This window comes from Arachis hypogaea, chromosome 20, assembly GCF_003086295.3.
Source record: "Arachis hypogaea cultivar Tifrunner chromosome 20, arahy.Tifrunner.gnm2.J5K5, whole genome shotgun sequence".
NCBI classification, from domain to species: Eukaryota; Viridiplantae; Streptophyta; class Magnoliopsida; order Fabales; family Fabaceae; genus Arachis; species Arachis hypogaea.
In genome coordinates, this window is record NC_092055.1 from 87,041,177 (window position 1) to 87,046,114 (window position 4,938).

General features: G+C 38.0%; 1 non-coding gene across 1 annotated transcript; it reads left to right on the forward strand.

The window, feature by feature from the left end:
* The first annotated feature begins 334 nt into the window (after positions 1 to 334).
* On the forward strand, positions 335 to 442 carry LOC112787563 (small nucleolar RNA R71). The gene has a single exon (XR_003194969.1). It is a non-coding gene; the product is annotated as a small nucleolar RNA R71 (small nucleolar RNA).
* Positions 443 to 4,938: the final 4,496 nt, after the last annotated feature.

The following is a 4,938-nucleotide window of genomic DNA, read 5'->3' on the forward strand; positions in this document are numbered from 1 at the left end:
TCAGAGGAAGCTTCCTTAGTACTGCTGTTGCTGCTTGCATTCCAGACAGACTCTGAGAAATCATATTGACTTGTTGGGTCAATATTTTATTCTGAGCCAATATGGTATTCAGAGTATCAATCTCAAGAACTCCTTTCTTCTGACCTATCCCATTATTCACAGGATTCCTTTCAGAAGTGTACATGAATTGTTTATTTGCAACCATTTCAATGATTTCTTGAGCTTCTGCAAGCGTCTTCTTCAGATGAAGAGATCCTCCAGCAGAGCTATCCAATGACATCTTGGATAGTTCAGACAGACCATCATAGAAAATTCCTATGATGCTCCATTCAGAAAGCATGTCAGAAGGGCACCTTCTGATCAATTGCTTGTATCTTTCCCAAGCTTCATAGAGGGATTCACCTTCCTTCTGTCTGAAGGTTTGGACTTCCACTCTAAGCTTGCTCAATTTTTGAGGTGGAAAGAACTTTACCAAGAAGACATTGATTAGCTTTTCCCAGGAGTTTAGGCTTTCTTTAGGTTGTGAGTCCAACCATGTCCTAGCTCTGTCTCTTACTGCAAAAGGAAAAAGCATAAGTCTGTAGACTTCAGGGTCAACCCCATTGGTCTTGACAGTGTCACAGATTTGCAAGAATTTAGCTAAGAACTGATGAGGATCTTCTAATGGATGTCCATGAAACTTGCAGTTCTGTTGCATTAGAGAAACTAATTGAGGCTTAAGCTCAAAGTTGTTTGCTCTAATGGCAGGGATTGATATGCTTCTCCCATAGAAGTCAGGAGTAGGTGCAGTAAAGTCACCAAGCATCTTCCTTGCATTGTTGGCATTGTTGTTTTCGGCTGCCATGGTTTCTTCTTCCTTGAAGAGCTCTGTTAGGCCCTCTAAAGAGAATTGTGCTTTAGCTTCTCTTAGCTTTCTCTTCAAGGTCCTTTCAGGTTCAGGATCAGCTTGAACAAGTATGCCTTTATCTTTGTTCCTGCTCATATGAAAGAGAAGATAACAAGAAAGTAGGGAATCCTCTATGTCACAGTATAGAGATTCCTTGAGGTGTCAGATGAAAAGAAGAATAGAAGGAGGAGGAAGATGGAAGAGAATTCGAACATATAAAGAAGGAGGGAGTTCGAATTGCACCTTGAGGAAGAGTGTTAGTCCTTTAAATAGAAGGATGTGAGAAAAGGGGAAGAATTTTCGAAAATAAAGTAAAAGATTTTGAAATAATTAAAAGAAATTTTGAAAAATTGATTGATGATTTTCGAAAACTAAAATTGGGAAAGAAATTAAGTGATTTTTTAAAAAGATTTTGAAATTAGAAATAAAAAAGATATGATTGAGAGTTAATTTTGAAAAAGATGTGATTGAGAAGATATGATTGAAGATCAGTTTAAAAAGAGAAAGTTTTAAAATCAAAGTTGATTACTTGACTAACAAGAAATTAAAAGATATGATTCTTAAAATTTAAAATTTGATCCTTTCTTAATAGGCAAGTAACAACTTGAAAATTTTGAAGTAAATCTTTAATTATAACAAGGATTTTCGAAAATAATAAAAATGGAAAGAAATTGATTTTGAAAGGATATGATTGAAAAGATATGATTTGAAAAAGATTTGATTTTGAAAAATTATGAAAATTTGAAAAAAATCTAAATTAAAAACAAAATCTTCCCTCTAGGGTAATCCTGGCGTTAAACGCCCAGAATGGCATCCATTCTGGTGTTTAACGCCCAAAACTCTACCTTTTTGGGCGTTAAACGCCCAGCCAAGTACCCTGGCTGGCGTTTAAACGCCAGTTTTCCTTCTTCACTGGGCGTTTTGAATGCCCAGCTTTTTCTGTTTGATTCCTCTGCTGAATGTTCTGAATCTTCAATTCTCTGTATTATTGACTTGAAAAGACACGATTTTTAAAATATTTTTGAATTTTTAATGATGAGAAACAATCAAAATACAACTAATCTTAGGAAACTCAAATCAAACAATGCATGCAGGACACCAAACTTAAAAATTTTCATATAAGAGACACTAACAAATTGAGAATGCATATGAGAAACAACAAAACACACAAAACAAGAGAATTTAAAGATCAGAGCACTGAAATCATCAAGAACAACTTGAAGATCAATGAAGAACATATTGCATGTATTCGAAAAATGCAAGAAGAATAAAAACATGCAATTGACACCAAACTTAAAAATTGATACTAGACTCAAACAAGAAACATAAAATATTTTTTATTTTTATGGTATTATAAATTTTTTTGTGATTTTCGAAACTTATATGGAAAAAGAAAATAAAGAGAATCAAAACTTTTAATGAGAATTCCAGGAATCATGCAATGTTAGTCTAAAGCTTCAGTCTAAAAAGATTAGACATGTTTGGCCAAGTTTCAGCAGGACATTACATTCAGCAGCTAAATTGATGAGAATCAATCAGCTTTTGTGATGCTAAGAACATCACCTTGAAACTCTAGAATTCATTCTTAAAAATTCTGAAAAGTACCTAATCTAAGCAACAAGATGAACCGTCAGTTGTCCAAACTCGAACAATCCCCGGCAACGGTGCCAAAAACTTGGTATGCAAAATTGTGATCATCAACAATGGTGCCAAAGGACTTGGAGCTCTTAAACGTGAATCACACTTTGTCACAATTCCACACAACTAACCAGCAAGTGCACTGGGTCGTCCAAGTAATAAACCTTATGTGAGTAAGGGTCGATCCCACGGAGATTGTCGGCTTGAAGCAAGCTATGGTCACCTTATAAATCTCAGTCAGGCGGATTCAAATGGTTATGGAGAATTGATAATTAAAAGATAAATAAAACATAAAATAAAGATAGAGATACTTATGTAATTTTTCGGTTGGAATTTCAAATAAGCGTATGAAGATGCTTTGTTCCTCCTGAACCTCTACTTTTCTATTGCCTTCTTCCAATCATTCATACTCCTTTCCATGGCAAGCTTTATGTTGGGCATCACCGTTGTCAATGGCTACTTCCCGTCCTCTCAGTGAAAACGTTCCAAATGCGCTGTCACCGCACGGCTAATCATCTGTCAGTTCTCGATCATGTCGGAATAGGATCCATTGATCCTTTTGCGTCTGTCACACACCCCACAATCGCGAGTTTGAAGCTCGTCACAGTCATCCCTTCCTAGATCCTACTCGGAATATCACAGACAAGGTTTAGACTTTCCGGATCTCAGGAATGACCGCCAATAATTCTAGCCTATACCACGAAGGTTCCAATCTTAGATTAGAAACCCAAGAGATACGCATTCAAGCCATTGCTAGTAGAACAGAGGTGGTTGTCAGGCACATGTTCATAGGTGAGAATGATGATGAGTGTCACGGATCATCACATTCATCAAATTAAAGAACGAATGAATATCTTGGAGAAGAAATAGACTTGAGTTGAATAGAAAAACAATAGTACTTTGTATTAATTCTTGAAGAACTGCAGAGCTCCACACCTTAATCTATGGTGTGTAGAAACACCACCGTTGAAAATACATAAGAACAAGGTCTAGGAATGGCCGTGAGGCCAGCCCCCAAACGTGAAAAGGTCTATCCAAGTATGAGTAAAAGATCGATAGTATGAAAATACAATGGCAAAAGGTCGTATTTATAGAAAACTAATAGCCTAGGGTTTACAGAAATAAGTAATTAATGCAGAAATCTTTTTCCGGGCCCACTTAGTGTGTGCTTGGGCTGAGCATTGAAGCTTCCATGTGTAGAGACTTTTCTTGGAGTTAAACGCCAGCTTTTGTGCCAGTTTGGGCGTTTAAATCCAGCTTTTGTGCCAGTTTTGGAGTTAAACGCCAGAATTCTTGAGCTGACTTGGAACGCCTGTTTGGGCCATCAAATCTCGGACAAAGTATGGATTATTATATATTGCTGGGAAGCCCAGGATGTCGACTTTCCAATGCAATTGAGACCACGCCAATTGGGCTTCTGAAGCTCCAGAAAATCTACTTTGGGTGCAGGGAAGTCAGAATCCAACAGCATCTACAGTCCTTTTTCAGCCTTTGAATCAGATTTTTGCTCAGGTCCCTCAATTTCAGCCAGAAAATACCTGAAATCACAGAAAAAAACACAAATTCATAGTAAAGTCTAGAATTGTGATTTTTATTTAAAAACTAATAAAAACATAATAAAAACTAACTAAAATATATTAAAAACATACTAAAAACAATGCCAAAAAGCGTATAAATTATTCGCTCATCAGTGGTCTTGGTGCACCCTTGAGATGAATCTCTCCATCTCCCATGACTCGGAGGTGGAAGCTTTTGCCTTCCCTTTCCTCTTCTAGAGGTTTCTCCGGCCTTAGGTGCCATAAATGGTTATGGAAAAACAAAAAGCAATGCTTTTACCACACAAAATTTAGAAGGTTTGCTCGTCCTCGAGCAAAAGAAGAAAGAAGAGAGTAGAAGAAAAAGAAATAGAGGAGATGGAGGGGGGTTAGTGTTTTGGCCAAGGGGGAGAAGTAGCGTGTATGTTGTGTGAAAATAAAGGAGTGATTATGGGTTTATATAGGAGTGGAGAGGGGGGGTATGGTTCGGCCATTATGGGTGGGTTTGGGTGGGAAAGTGGTTTGAATTTGAATGGTGAGGTAGGTGGGATTTTATGAAGGATAGATGTGAGTGGTGAAGAGAATGGTGGGATTTGATAGGTGAGGGGTTTTTGGGGAAGAGGTATTGAGGTGATTGGTGAATGGGTGAAGAAGAGAAAGAGGTAGGGTAAGTGGGGATCCTGTGGGTCCACAGATCCTGAGGTGTCAAGGATATCTCATCCCTGCACCAAGTGGCGTGCAAAAATGCCCTTTTTTGCCAATCTTGGCGTTAAACGCCAGGTTGCTGCCCATTTCTGGCGTTTAACGCCAGCTTCTTGCCCTTTTCTGGCGTTAAACGCCAGTTCTGTGCCCATTTCTGGCGTTAAACGCCCAGAATGG